Below are 16,883 nucleotides of genomic sequence, written 5' to 3' on the forward strand. Positions count from 1 at the left end.
ACCCGTCGCACGTGAATGCTGTAAGTGAGGTAGCGGTGCGAGTTCCCGTCGCGACGGGAAGGAATCATAGGGATGCGTCGCGGGGGCGTCCTGGCAGTTGCGTCGCCGCGAAGTCCAGGGCGCTCCGAGATCGCGAGAGAATGGCCATCGTGTGGGTTTAGTGGGTACAAATCCCATATTACCACGTTCCCTCCCATAGAGGGTACGGGTATCTTCTTCAAGATTTCCCCTACGAGAAAAAAAGAAAAAGGTAATTAACCTTACGAAACCTGGTTCGGAACACCGTGGATGAGTAAGCCGCTTGAAGAGGACAAGAACGGTGATAAGACTTGGGACTTGGTCGAATGGTAGACCAATTTAGTAAGGTCTACAAGGGCTTCCCATGCATTACTCTGAACGAGTCATTGATCTTACCGAGGCCAAACGGAAATTCCCGAGCTCAACCGATTTTCCAATGATTCTCGAACTTTTATAATTGTTATTTCATAGTTTATTGTGAATATATGCTTTGCATAATTTGCAATAACAGTATATAAAGTAATTTACATATGTACAATTATTTTTCCATATAAAAAAACCATTTACTTCTTCGTAATATTTTTTGACATATATGTGTTTAAAACAACTTTTTAAAATGAAATAAAGCGAATAGTAGCTATAATTGATATTAATCAGAGGAATCTTCTACAACCCATGCCCAAAACCTATATCAAAATTAGCTGAAATTCGAATTTTAAACAAATTTTACGAATTTACATAACTTACACATACAGATTATACATCTAAGATGTTTCCACGCTCATTTAATCGTGCACTCATAGCAATTTCTATAAATATGTTAAATAAAGGTGGTCATAATGCTCATGCATCAATTAAAGGATGTATGGAAGACTACAAGCACACGCCGCAATCAAATATAAGGATAGATGCAATAGAAACACTACCCTCAGTCCAATTCCAATCACATCAAGGACACCGATCAAGATAATCAGCTATTATACAATTAATTCCTAACCAAAGATGACAGTCAGATTGCGAAAGTCACAAGGCAGTTATTAAAAAGTAGAGCACACAATAGACCTATCCACATATCAAAATTAATTCATAAGAAACTACTGGATTGCGACAACCCTCTCCAATCAGTAATCCCATCAAATCAATTACACGAAGATTTAATTTTAACAATCAACAAGCTAAATAATACGACAAAAGATCTAAGAAATCAACTAGAAGAATCAAAATCAATGCAAAAAGAAGCCAATAAGACTAGTGTCAACCAATCGCCTAATATACAGGGTCGATGCCTGTCTTCGACAAATTTGAAGTATCGCACAACACTTGAAGGAAAAGGAGACGAAGACTCCTCTTCCCCCGACTGTCGACTCCTGAAGAGAAATAGCAGTGCAACCGAAATGGACCTCCACTCTGCAACAATAAGAAAAAAAAGCATCCCTCTACAGCAGCAATGTGGAAGCGTAAAAGCCAATATCAAGGAAGCAGCACCACTTAAACACGTTTAATCGCTCGCCTAAAGAAACCGTAGACACTATCAAACAAGCAAGTATTATCCTGCTCGATCCAGCTACCACCTCATCAACCTTTTACCCAATGCTAGTAAGGTATTTGAAATAATCATCAATAAAGCTCTCTGGAAACAACGTGAACTACTCAATATCATCCCCGACGACCATTTTGGCTTCAGATTTAGACACTTCACATTCCACGCCATAAATAAATTTTCATGAGACATGTGTTGGGCCAGGAACGCAGGAGACTGTGTCGATGCTTGTTTCATAGACATGGAAAAGACATTCGACACGGTATGGCTTGAGTTATTTTTCAAATTAATTAAAAAGAACTTCCCGATTCACCCAACAAAAATGCTATGACACATCACTGTCACGCAACAGACAACGAGAGCAAATCTCCTGAATTCTTCAAAACTCAAAACGGACTGCAACAAGGAGCAGTTAACTCTCCCCTCCTATTTAATATTTTTACTAGTGACCTCCTACATTTATACAAACTTAAAAGCGACACAGACGAATCAGCCATACCATTTGCAGACAACGTAAGCTTAAAATAAATCCGGCAAAATGCGAATCAATCCTCTTCAGGCCATACCTTTCTCCAAAATCAGCTGCAAGCTCAGACGTACGAGTTCATTCTAAAAAATTCTCAATTCGCACCGCAGACGCACCGCAGGTGGTCCGTTACCTAAGTGTTCACCTGGTGTTCCATCGCGAAACGAGAAAGACACGAGAATCCCTGAAACCCCTAATTTAACGAAATTAGGCGATGGCTCTTAAGACTTGGCTTATAATAGGCCTGTAGGCTCCACGTGGTCCGAACCTTCCCTTCCTTCAAGGTGACCGATTTGCGGACCAAGGGAGCGGCCCTTGGTCAAATCAACCAATAATATCTGGCGAGCTCCCGATTTCTCCTAAGACCGATCCGAGGAACATGAGCCCTCTTCGAATTGTGGAATAGTCGTCAAACAGTTCCAATCGAATCGACAACGAAATCAGTTCTCTAGGAAATACCGAATAGAGAATCTTAGAGTCTACCTACCGAGATCATCAAGAGTTTAATTCCTCTCGCGTTGTACTAGAGTCTATCGTTCGACGCCAGCCGCGACCTTCCTTTTGCTCGTGCAAACTGAAACAGTTGCTCCATATTAATTTGGCGGGCAACATTACGTGATCACGAGACGGCCTTACAACACGTCGAATCCCACAGAATTCACTCGCGAAGCGACGCGACATTTTTTGGTCCTTCGAGCCGGATAGTGACCTGTGGCGCGAGACACCTGGACTTCAAACAAAATTATAACGAACATATCATTCAGTTAAGCAAATCTAAGAACGCGTTCCTGGCGAACAAAGGATTATTCTATTCTAAAGACTTACGCGTAAAACAGTTAAAATACTATGCTATAAAATATTGATAAGATTGATCACATTGATCACATACGGTTGCCAAATATGGTCCAACATCTGCGCTTCCACCATAGGAAAGATCAAAGTTTCTTGACGAAAGTGCCTGAGAGCATGTCTGGGTAAATACAGAACACCCAAATCCAATTTTACCAAACTCATCAACAATCATAATCAATACGGAGAAGCACAAGTAATCAGAAATGACCTATTCGTACTTAAATTAATTACAAACCACTGGTACAACCTAAAAAGAAACTTGACAAACTGATTACTGGCTCACTACTTGTACCCACATCCGCTTTATTTTGAACTTACCAGACATACAGGCAGGCGGCTACACACCACCCGAGTAGTTTACCTATCTGAATAAAGGGACCTTTATTCAAAACAAAAGCAATATCCCATTAATCTATTATTTCAATAGAACAATGAACAACAAAAAAATTAAATACAACCCAAACATTGCGCCGGATGATTATAATCTAAAATATATGTACAAATTAACTCCTTTAGATGTAAGCGATAATCCGGGATATAACACGAAGAAGTATTGGTAGCATGAATAAAGTATAAACCACCATACGTGGTCTAGTATCTAAATAGTTAACGTAAATAAATTGTAACTGAAGTCAAATTCTGAAAATGTTGTCAATGAACGGGCCTTCACAGTATAGTGGTTAGCATCCCATTCTTGTCTAGACCTTCGAGAGTGACAATCCTCCTCCACAGCTCAAACCCTTACCGAAGCGAGTATATCTGCACTCACTACTTTTTTTGTGTAGTGATACATGTTCAAGAAATAGACAGTAAACCGAGTATACAAGGGAATAATCCCGCAGCCACGGCGGATAATAATTTAATAATAACATCAAGGAATGACATAAACAGTGGAAGTGATATAGACAATGTGATAGAAATAATTAAAGAAAAAGGATTATTAGAGAAGCGGGTAAATAAAATAAATGCCCGCATAAACAACACCATTAACAGAAAAGGACAATAGCAGCAAAACCAGTGCCAAACCTAATAGCGAAAAAGAAATCATTAGTATCACTGCCACTGAAGCTGTCCATTATGGCGCCAACAAAAAAGCCACCAGCCACCAGTCAAACACCAGAAACAAGCGGGAAATCCGCATCGCCGAAATACGATGATTTGTTGCAAAACCAGTAATCGGGTAAGTAACACCAGGCCTCCTCCTATAACGATCTTCGACTTGACATGTAAAAAGACATGTTGAAATTATCTCGCAAGTCAGTAAAGACTTTTACACGGAACGACTAACAAACAATAAGCACCTTTTACACCTCACCTCGAACCTGGCGCACAAGTTAGCATGCGACCTCAAAAAAATTTAATTCTTATCGTACACGTCGAAAAGTACGCCAAACTTATCGAAGTTGCTAAAAAATCTAGATGGGGAATTCGAACCGGAAGCAGTCTCAATCGAACTTTGCTCAAGAAACGTGCCAAATATACAATTCGAAGCCGTGAAAAAATGTGAGACGAGGAAGTCGATCCTGGAAGGGAGGAAGCTTTCGATATATATAGTCCATCTGTCGCCCGACAGTAAAGTAGACAATTTAAAACAGATCAAGGTCGTACTACACTCCCTAATGCATTGAGAATAAGTAGTAAAAAGGGATCGAGTTCAATTTAAAAGCTGCCAAAGAATAGACCATATCGCCTTGAATTGCAACCTAGAATACAGGTGTGTGAAATGTGTGAAACAACCCAGGAGATTGCACGCGTATTGATACGACCATTGACAGGCCATACTAAGTCAATTGCAGAAGCTTTGGACACCCTGCTTCTTATAGGGGCTGGCCAAGGCTTCAGGAATTGAAGCAGAAAAGAGAGGAAAAAGACAGGCAACTAAAATAGAGAGAGAACGAAAACAAGAATTAATAAACAAGACAGTCGACCCCGCAATTTCTTACAGCGCTGTGCTATCCAGAAGACAGACACGGAAACTCAGACAGAAAGGCAAACAAACCCTGACATGGAAAGCACCCAACAACCACAAAACAACGCAACAGACATATTTAATGCGACGTTACTAGAAGAAATCAGACAAATGACGAACACGATAAATAATCAAATCGCGCGCATAGCAGGAAGCCTCCAAATAAATACGAATAAAATCAATTTCTTAGCAGAATCCCTCGGAATTGACTTCTAATGGCTACTCCCGCAGTAGCACAACCAATTACCGCTAACAAACTTTCACTGACACTACTCAACATAATACAAATTAATGTAAACTCAATCATAACAAACGAAAGACGCACCTCTCTCCTGGATGGTCTGAATAACCGTAAACCAGACATAATGTTACACTGCGAAACGAAATTGAATCCTCCACACAGAATTGTATTCGAGAATTACTATTTCGTAAGAAGCGATAGGTCTAATGATAAAGATGTTGGCGGAACGGGAATCGTCATAATAAAAACATTAAATTCAGAAATGTTTGCTCAGACCACGAAACGACAAACAAAAGCTTCGAATCGACAGTTATAGAAATAAAGCTTCAAGACGCTAAGCTATTCATAATCGCAGGGTATGCGACGAAAGTGGTGATGTAGTCTATCGGCGACACTTGAAAGTTCATATGCTGTAGGTCCGGAGTTCAATTCCCGCCCACAACTGATTTCTCGGCCCGTCAGAGCCATGCTACCTGTGCTGGACGCCTGGGTGCGCAGCGACAGCCGGTACACGTACCAGCTGACACAAGATCTCACCGGACACGGTTGTTTCTGGGAGTTCATGGGTCGGTTGGGACGTGAGAGGCACGCGTGTGAGTGGGAGATGTTCGGAGGGATGAATGTCGCGACCCGTCACCGCGTGCGTGCTGTAAGTGAGGTCGAGGTGCGATTTCCCGTCGCGACGGAAAGGAATCATAGGGATGCGTCGCGGGGGCGTCCTGGCAGTTGCGTCGCCGCGAAGACCAGGGCGCTCCGATACCGCGAGAGGGGATGGCCATCGTGGGGATTTTAGTGGATTTTCAAACCCCACATAACCCTGCCCCCTCCTCCAAGGGGGTTGGATATCGTTACAAAGATTTCCCCCTCATTAAAAAAAAAGGGGATATGCGACGAGCAATTGCAAAAAGGAATTTATGTTAGAGTTTAAATCCCTTTTTGGACAATTGGAACTACATAAAGATAACCATTACTATATACTAGCCGGTGACCTGAACGCCAAACACGACTCTTGGGATAACGTCATAAACAATAGCCGAGGTATATCGCTGAATAAGTGGACCCTCGAAAAACCAGGTCCCTTGTGGACTTTTCATTCGTAGAACAGCAATGCCATCCTATCCGAAAAGCGGAGCCTTCATAGACCTCTGTTTAGCGGATAGTCGCATTGTATTCCACAAGACACCTAGCCACCACACCCTAGACTCGTTCGAATATGATAGCGACCATCGAGCAGTGTTGATAGAAATATCGATACCCTCGATGGATATGCTAGAAATACAGGAATCAGTCATCCCGGACCGATACATTTTCCATAAAGCCGACTGGACCAAATTTGCGAAATACTTAACAAAGACTGACATCCCAGACATTCCTAACAACAGAAATCTAAACATAGGGAAATAAACATCCTCCTCGACAAATTAAACCGCAACATTAGCAGCGCAATAGAGTTTACTATCCCACGCATAACAAACAGTAACACGACAGCAAATACCCCTCCCATCGATTCAAACAGTTACGCAGACAAAAAAGTCAGATCATCACCCGACTCAACAGACTCACGAGCCTCGAATCGTACATACGTAGAAATGATACGACAATAGCAGCACTTAAAGGTTCCCTTAAAAAAGTCAGATACGATATCAAGAAAGCTATCCACGATTCGGTGACCACCTACTGGAAAAACAAAATCTCCAGTATATAACCGCGTCAATCGTCGAAATTATTTTCCGGCCATCAATAGTATATTCCGACCGCAAGAGGCAAGCACCATAGGAACACTAAAAATTCCTATGGCGAACGCACACCTCCTTCGGCATACAAACGTACGATTCAACACTCGTCACACAGACGCCCGACAAGACATCTGTGTTACGGAGACGGAGGACAAACTAAACGTTCTAGGTACTCACTTCGAGACAGTTCACACGAAAAACTTACACATGGGTAAAGAACAGCTTTCCCATATCATTGGACAGAAAATAGACAAATTTGGCTAGACGGTCTCTTCTTTAAACTCATAAAGAGAGGCTTTCCATCGCACCTTGTCAAAATGATCTGGGATATGCTTCACGGTAAATAGTTCAGAGTAACGGAGAACAATTGCTCGTCTACAAGAACCTTTGCGATCAAGAATGGCTTGCAGCAAGGCACCGTCAATTCTCCCATATTATTTAGCATACATATAAGTGACTTACTCCGCATGTATGACCTAAATGACGACACTGACAAATTCGACATGTAAGTGACTTACTCCGCATGTATGACCTAAATGACGACACTGACAAATTCGCGGTGACTTTCGCAGACGACCTTCTAATTTATATAAAAGACAGCAGATCGTCAAAGTTAAAACGCGATTGCAAGAAATTTTCGGAAGAACTCAAGATTACCTCCACACTTGGAAATTAAAAATCAATACTGAAAAGTGCGAAATCATTCTATTCTGACCATACATATCACGGCTCTCAAACGCGAACAAGGACGTGTGAACGCACTCCAAACACTTTCATTTACACGACGGGAAAGACGATCGAATAAAAATAGCAAACAAAAATGTGGTTCGATACTTAGGTGTACATCTGGATTACAAACTAAACTTTATAAACCATGTCCAAACCCAAATCGAGAAAGCCCAGAGAGCATTTGCCAATCACAAGCGTCTGTTTTATTCGAAATTGCTAGTCGCGAAAACAAAAATTATTTGTTATAAGACACTTGTAAGACCGATACTGACATACGGCTGCCCCGTATGGTTCAACGTAACGGCAAGTACGATAGAGAAGCTCACGGTTTCCGAGAGAAAATGCCTCAGAGCTTGTGTAGGCAAATACCGGACTCCGGAGTCCAACTTCTCTAACTTAATTAGCAACACCAAACTTTACGAAACCGCGGAAATAATTAGAATAGATTTGTTCATGCTCAAATTGATCCGCAATCATTGGGCGAACATTAGAAACGTAAAAAGTAATAGTCTAATAAACAGCTCCGTATACCCCAACCTACAGTACTTTGAAAAACCCCGACAGACGGGATACACGCCGCCAGAAGCTTTCGTAAACCTGGATGGTCAAGGGTACATACAGAATAGCGAGAATGTATCCTTGATTTTTCAAGTAACTAGGAAAGCCGACAACACGGCAATCTTGTATAACACAGATGGGAATTATGACAACGCGTCGAAAATTGATACGAAATTATCGAAAATAGATCGGGAAGACTCGCTCCGTGAAAACATAAAAAAATATTGGTGGCTCGATTCGTGTTAATGCAGCTTATGTATTGTTAAAAACTAATGTAAACATTCATGTAGCAGTAAATAAATAAAACCGGACAGGAAATCCTCGTTAGTATAGTGGTTAGTATCCCCGTCAGGCGGGAGACCGGGGTTCGATTCCCCGACGGGAAGACGATTCATTTTTATTTTATTTCCCCCTCTTATCCTACTTCGTAATTTCAATTTTGTCTTTTGTAAGTTTCAGACTGCCATACTTATAAATACTGTAAACATGATTTTGTAATAAATAAAATTCATATACCCCTCTTCGTTTTAATCATTATTTTTCAGAATGTGGCGCATCGTGCAGCAGCTATTGGTCTATTGATTATTAAATTGATATATCAGCTATTGATTAAATTTATGATGCTCATATTCCATTAGACACTGATAAAGCCTTTAATGATAATATTAGCAGCAATATAAACATCAATTTTTGCGCTTGTAATGACGCTAAAGAAACTTTTTTGGAGCTAAACGATAAATAGTATCATGAAAATTTCGTTTCAATTTTGGGTCAATCCACCTAAAGCAGACATATATAAAACGTAGACATATATAATGTTGACCCTTCGACTTTTCTATAGAAGCGGTTCCATGCTGATTAGCATAGATTAGACAGTCACATAAAGTCGTTATAAAATATATTTGCCGATGTATTACGGGTCGCAAGATCGCAAATCGGTTTTGACATATTTACGTTGAAAAATAATTTGTTTCAACACATTCCGTGCCAAGCTATTTTTACCGGACATGGTCTCCAGGCCATTTGTTGTTCTGGTTAAAAATTGATATATTATCACACAATATGTCAATACATCACCAATCCATAAGTAATTAGCTTGTTTAGAGCAGTCATCGCTCCGCGTAGCATTTATGGCTTTAAAAAAGTCAACCATTACATGTAATTAATAATTATAGTATATATTACAATTAAACAAATTTATATGCTTCGTTCTATATTCTGCATTTTGTATAATGCCTCATTCTTTTAGTGGAAATATATATTTTACAGAATTAAATTTGTCGTAAAATATATTTTCAGCGCGTTAAATAAATATGTCTGCGTAGCACGGAACGTGTTAACATTTATGTCATTATGTAATGTTTCGTTGCGGATGTACCACGGTCCACAAATTACTGCTCTCAGTACTCCGTTTTGTACAAATTGGGTTATCTCAATATTTCACTGTTTAGCACATCCCCATAGTTGCACTCATTAAGTCCAGTTGGAATTGAAGTAACCTTATTTATAAACAGAACATTGGAGAAAGATAAAGCTGATCAGTAGCCAATAAGCCAATACCATCTGCGTTACTTTAAATCTAATTCTGCCCGTTCAACTGCCAAACTGTCATTTAGGTAAGTCTTTTGTCCAAGTGCATTTCCACATATTTTGCTTTATCGGTTATAGGAATAGTTGCATCATCATTGAAATTGGAATTTCCGGTACACGACGATATATAAATACTACATGTCGATTTACTTGCATTAATCTTTAATTTCCATTTGTTTGTAAGAATTTTACAACCGTACTTGAATCTTCGTGTACTGTCACAGCTGCTGTGTTATCCGCAAATGTTGTTCCGCCTTCAGTCTATGGAAGATCGGCTGTTTAATTAAAACGACCCCTTGAGGGGCACCAGCCAGGCTTTCTTGATACTTGAGTAGCTTTCACTGTACTTGACTTTGCAATGACATTCCGAGAAGTACGACTCAAGAAACTTGTAGAAACGATGTGGTAAATTAACATTCAGTTTGAAGAGTAGTCACGAGTGACATACTTTGTCGAATTCCTGGTCAACATCCATAAAAGTTGCAGAGTTGGAACCTTTTGTTCTTCAAAAATATTACTAGGGCATCGACTACTCTACGTAATTGTTCCAATGCTGTTCCATATTCCGGTTTGGAACGAAATTGGTGCGCCAGAATGATATCTTTGTCATTTATGATTGATAATAGCCTCTTCCAAATTCCCTTTTCTAGCAATTTTGAAGGAATCGGCAGTGAGGATATAGGCCAATAAGAAGCAGCTCCTTGTGATGATTTTACGGATCTAGATATTACTATAATTTCTGCAAATTTTCATTGGACGGGAAAATACTTCAATCCAGTAACTGCATTACATATTTGGTCTACTGCGATTATAGCTTTTTGGGATAACCCTTTAAAAGCAGTTTGGCGGTTATGCAATCGTATCCTGGAACTTATTATTTCGATTAAACTCGGTTTTGATTTCTGGTGATGCGATATACTTAATAGGATTACATACCAGCGTTGTTGAAATCAGGCATTCTGTTGTGGTCGTAAAGTGTTCACGACTAGTTGCAATGTTATAAGGTACAAACATGCATGCTAAATTTCATCCAACGAGATATCTCGGAAAATTCTCCTAACTCTCATACAAACGCACTAACCTGTCGGACTAAGAGACCAAATACTTCAACAATGGAATTCTTACTCGGAATTAGTCAGAAATTTAAGAGATTTATCTGACTCGAAACTGACTAATTATATATATATTATATAACTATACACGATAAAAGGAAAACTCAAAGTGAGTGTTCCCTGAACAAATATAACAGGATCACAGCTCCTTCCCTATATTTTATATTAGCACATTGAGTGCCGGCCACGATGATGAGGATTTTTTCTTGCTTCTATGGTTATCTTACGCATCAATTTGCATTCGCTTGTCATGTTTACGGCCATCTGCATCTGTTATACTCCGAAAATAAAACGTATACGATGGTTGAGAGACAATCAAAGCAAGAATTACTCTCAAGCAGTATATTCCTTAGTTAGTACCTCTTCCGTAGGTTTACGCTTTTTGTTGAACAATATAGTATGTATTATTATTTTGTAACTTTTTATCCATATAATATGACCGAAATTTTTAACGAGTACATTGCTGATCCTCTATCGGATTATTCGATATATTCACAAGATTCTGACATACAAGTCGAGGACAGTGATAGTGATTTGGATCAAAGGAGAATATCAAGAGCTGTTCCATTACAATATTCGAGAAATTTCGATGAATCTAGTAATAGTGAAATGTCCACAGAATGACAAATATGCAATCAAAATATAGTATTTTAAGGAAATGTGTAAGTTTTAAATATTTTCTTTGACTACTCATTGTTCGGAAACGTGCGAATAAGGCCGGCGCTCAATGTGTTAACTTTAAGAGTTTCCTTGACAAATCCATCGTTAACCCTCTAACACCAAAGATAACTAGATACTATATAGGAAACGCTATCTTCCCCTATTATTTCCGTTTACTATTTCGCTTCACTAGAATTACTAGAACAAAGAAGAAATCAGAGAAAAGGTATAAACTTCCCACGCTGCTTTCTCGTACAAAAAGTGACATAACTTAGTACGAGTTATAATTTTCATATACACTTATATAATGGGACGTAAACAATTACTTTGCACGATTTCTGAATATCAGAAGGCTTATGAAAAAAAATCACCTAGTATTCTTTGTTTGCAAGAACCCCATTTTACAAATGACTTATGACAAATATCTGTTAAATCAAATCCGATTTCGACAATTTTGAAATTTATTATAGAAGATGTCGTTTGAGACAACTTATTTCCTTGATAAAAATTGGTAATTGCCCCTACTTTCAAAGACAAATATATTACTACATTGCATTTTACGTATACAATATATGTACACATCCATAAGAATTTCTGCCTCTGACACCATAACAGACTCTATACAGAAATTAAATAAGCAAAGAAAGTGTTTAACAGAAATTAAATAAATAGAATACCTTATACCGACTCAAACGTTTAAAAGAATTTATTCAAATCATGGTTTAATTATATCCAGTACAGTATTAAATCAAAATAGGATAATTATTTACAAAGCTGATGGTATATTTTTGATGTCACGTCTTCTCTTCGACGATTAAACTAACCAAACTACATAACCAAACTCTATTCTCTTGGGACAGGTAGGCGTGATTAATTTCGTGATTTCAAAATTATCGAAATCAGACATGAGATCCATTTATGAGATAACTAGGATCGTTTGTGAGTGGAATGACTTAAGACAGTACTGTAGCTCAGATGCTAGAGACTGAATTCGACTTCTGATCGATCTTCTCCGAGATAGACTTCTCGGATGTACACGGACTTTCGAGGCTTATTCTTCCCTTCACTGTATTCGGTATGACTTTTTCGATTATTATCCTCTGCCTTTCTCACTGTTAACACACTCTTGTTAATACAGGGTTCCACTCGCGCTACGAAATCTCGTCCCAGAACTACGGACGTCATGGACTCTCGCAGAACCTTAAACATACCGGTTATATATTCACAATCGTCAATAATCAATTTTGCGTCGAATCACCCGATCGGAATAATTCGTGCGTTACCGAATCCCGTAAGTGTGCGCGACGTTTGGTTTAGACTCACTTTAATTATTTTCTTAAAAAGGCCTTGCCGAATAAGTCTCACATCACTACCCGTGTCCACTAACGCGCTCTCTCGATAAATACTTCATGCCTTAAGGAGCCACAGCATGTTGAAACAACTATATAAAACTAATTATATGTCATATTGCGAATATAGTAGGCCTTCGTGGATACGGTATATAATACTCATGTGCAATAGATCTCTAATAAAATCTATATTAATCGCTATAAACACATGGTTATATTATTGACATCTTGTTTCAACTTCCATCTTTTGATATTATATTAACAGGTTATGGGCCCAATTTCACGAGTGAATCTAAATTAGAGCGAAAATGTTACTATTTGCAAAAAGTGAGGTTAATCGAAGTATTCGTTAAAATGCAAAGATGAATACGGGTAACTTTATAAATTCTACGAGGATTGAAGTAACTACGAAAGATAATTATGACTCCTGCGTCCAAGCTGAAGCTTTATTAGTCCAAATGGGGTTATATAAATGACACAATTAAAAAACCAACGACAGATACTGCTACAATAACTCAATTAGAAAGTGCAGATGGAAAAGCTTGTGCAGGTGTCATCTTATCAATAGTCCCAAGTATCGCGGAGCGAGTTACTAAATTAACATTTCGCAAAGTTTGGTTAAATCTAAAGCAGATATATGCTTCGGCTACGGTACTTCACGCTCTTACAGTATCGAGGATGTCAGAAGAAGACTATATACATGAACACTTAAATTCATTTTTGACATAATATCAAAATTAGAAACTATGGGAATTGATGTTAACGATGAATTAATAACAACGTTAATATTGAATAGTCTCCCAGACAACTTTGAAATTTTTGCCAGAAACGTAAGATCTCATGACGAGCTACTGAATCCTGAAAAAATCCAAAACGAAGGGTGATGTGCGTACATGTGTGTACTGTGTGTATCAAGGACCTGGAATGGTAATCGAGTCAGTCCGTAGTAAGAACCCGTATAAAGCAATTGTGTAAATATATCGTGAAATAGTAATACTGAGTACATTATTTTCTACACAGCATATCCACTGTGGCACAATATTACAACAGGTTATGAGCCCAGATTTAAATTAAAAGGAATTACTAATCTGTATCCACGATTTCAATTTATAAAGGATTCGAACGAACCGCGTGGCGAACAAGAGCCGGTGAGTCTTTTACTCGTTCTTACTCTCCTACTCTTTATTACTATACCAACAAATTTAAATACCAACTTGTTGTCCGTAAGCACCTTAGCCAATAAAGATTTTATATTAGTTTTTGATAAACTGAATTTTAAATTATATCGGAAAGAAGACCTACATTAATGGAGATGTAGCCACAGCCACAAATAAAAATGGGCTTTACGCCTTGGATATCGATCCAGCGAAAGCATATAATGCCGTAAACAGCATGGATTCTCAAAATTTATGGCACGAAAGGCATGATCATTTAAACGAATCGAGCATTACTATGCTGCATAAGTATTTGGCAACGGAAATAGATTATTCTGAATCAAGCCCAGACTACCTTATGATAACGCAGAAATATCAAGAGCGGAGGAAATTCTACAAACAGTACAAGCTGACGTTTGCGGTTCTTTTCGAGACACGAGTTGGTCAAGTGCACGATATTTACTTCTTTTCATCAATATTATTCGTGTATGACGTTTAGCTACTTGCTGAAGCACAAAGATCAGGTCACGGAAGTATTTGAAGTATTTCAGGCATGGATGTCTAACGAGATGGGTAAAAATATTAAAATACTTAGGACCGACAATGGAACAGAATTCGTAAACAAGCAAATGAATAGTTTTCTGCAAGAAAAGGCGTCAAACGACTATTCCTCATAACCCTCGACAAAACGGTGTAACAGAGCGTGCAAACCGTACAGTCATTGAAAAGGCAAAGCGCATGCTCCACGACTCGGAATTAAATGTAAAGTTTTGAGAAGAAGCCGTAAGGATAGCGGTATATTTAAAGAATCGCTCTTCTTCTAATGCCATAATGGGAAAGGTACAACGAAAAACCAGATCTGAAACATTTGAGAGTTTTTGATTGTAAAACGTTTATGCGTGTAATAAAAGAAAAGAGGAGAAAATTTGATAAGAAGGCAAAAGAGTGCGTTTTCGTAGGTTACTGTACAAACTCAAAGGGAAACAGATTAGTAGACTCGAAGAATCCGAAACTAATTTTAAAGGCACGAAATATAAACTTTGTTGAGAGCGAATTTCCGGCTCGAGTAGCCAAAACAGGAATTGAAAATTCAAGCATCATCTTTGAACAAGAAGACTTACTGGTGAGAATATCACGATGACAATAGGGAATAATCCTCCAATTAACCTGGGACGTGCGAAATACTTAAAAATAATACAACGATCATGGAGGGCTCAAGAGGAAGAAATAGATTGTATGTCATAGACATCGTAAAATCGAGTAAAACAAGCCTCGTAGTAACAAACGATCAAGCGATAAATTGGCATAGGAAACTTAGTCACATGAGCTTCGCATATATGAAAAGATTACTGTATCTTTGTAAATTTATTACCCAACTATATTAATAATAAAGAATCCTGCGATGTCTGCGTTAGGTCGAAACAAACCAAAGACAAAAAGACCACACGAGATTATACATTCCGATGTCTGTGATCCCGTTGAAGCAGATACAAGAGATGGAATGAAATATTTTGTAACATTTATGGATGATTAAACACATTTCGTCGCAGTCTGTCTAATCAAAGGTAAATATGAAGTAAATGAAACAGTAAAAATCTATATACGGAAATGCGATATCAAAATCAAGATGCGATAACGAACGAGAATACCATCTACCCAGGAAACTGGAAATCAAATCGGACCACACTAATCCCGAAACCGGGCAAAGACGTTAAAGACGTCAGAAACTGGAGACTCATCACCATCGGGTCACTCCTAGGTAGAATGTTCTTTGCGATGCTCGACAGCAGGATGCGGAATAGGATAACACAGAATATTTGGCAGAAGTACTCCACCAGTGAAGACGGATGTAAGCAAAATATTATAACTATTCTAAGTGCCGCCATAACCGAAATGAAACGACGAGGAGGTGGAATCGTTACCGTCATCGACATCTCGAAGGCTTTCGACACAGTACCCCCCACAACACCGACCAAGACTGCCTTACTAATGAAAAAAATACTGGTAACCGCAGCCAATTATATTAGAAAGATGTACGACGGCTGTCATACCGAGATCAGAACAGATAAAGAGAGTGCAGTCCGCATAACAGTAAAAAGGGGCGCCAAACAGGGGGGCCCGCTGTCCCCTCGTCTATTTAATCTAGTCATCGATCCATTAATCGACCAAATTGCCGAGACGAAATCCGCATAACAGTAAAAAGGGGCGTCAAACAGGGGGATCCGCTGTCCCCTCGTCTATTTAATCCAGTCATCGATCCAGTCATCGATCCATTAATCGACCACATTGCCGAGACGACGGGGGGCGTTAAATTAATGGAATTAAAATTATTTGGTCTACTTATTAATACTTGCGCTGCATTGACTATTAATGTCACTTGATTTTAAAAAATAAATAAAGCTGTTTTTACTTTTATTTGTCATTCAGGTATGGTGAAGAAGAAATAGGTACGTAAATAGATTAACACTTTGACTGCCACGTTGGTCATATATGACCGGCCACGGTTTTCTCCTCTCACGGTCTTCATTGGTGGCCGGAGCGCTTGAACTATTTGTGAAACTACAGTTGTAAAAATTGAATGAAAATTGATAGTTAGTGCATTTTGAATAGAACCACTAATTAAAAGATACATCGAAATAAAAAGTGCCTCCTATTGAACAAATAAAAATTTTTATTAAAACATCAATTAAAAAAATATTAGAACAAATCTTGACATAACCATAGTAGGAATCACAGGCATCACGCATCAGTACCATCAATATCAATCACACAGGCAATACCATAGTAGGAGGTGGAGACTTCTTCAATACAAAAATTGGAAATCTCAACCAGATAGACGAGTAACGGTT

This window comes from Eufriesea mexicana, unplaced genomic scaffold (assembly GCF_001483705.2).
Source record: "Eufriesea mexicana isolate 0111107269 unplaced genomic scaffold, ASM148370v2 scaffold1407, whole genome shotgun sequence".
NCBI classification, from domain to species: Eukaryota; Metazoa; Arthropoda; class Insecta; order Hymenoptera; family Apidae; genus Eufriesea; species Eufriesea mexicana.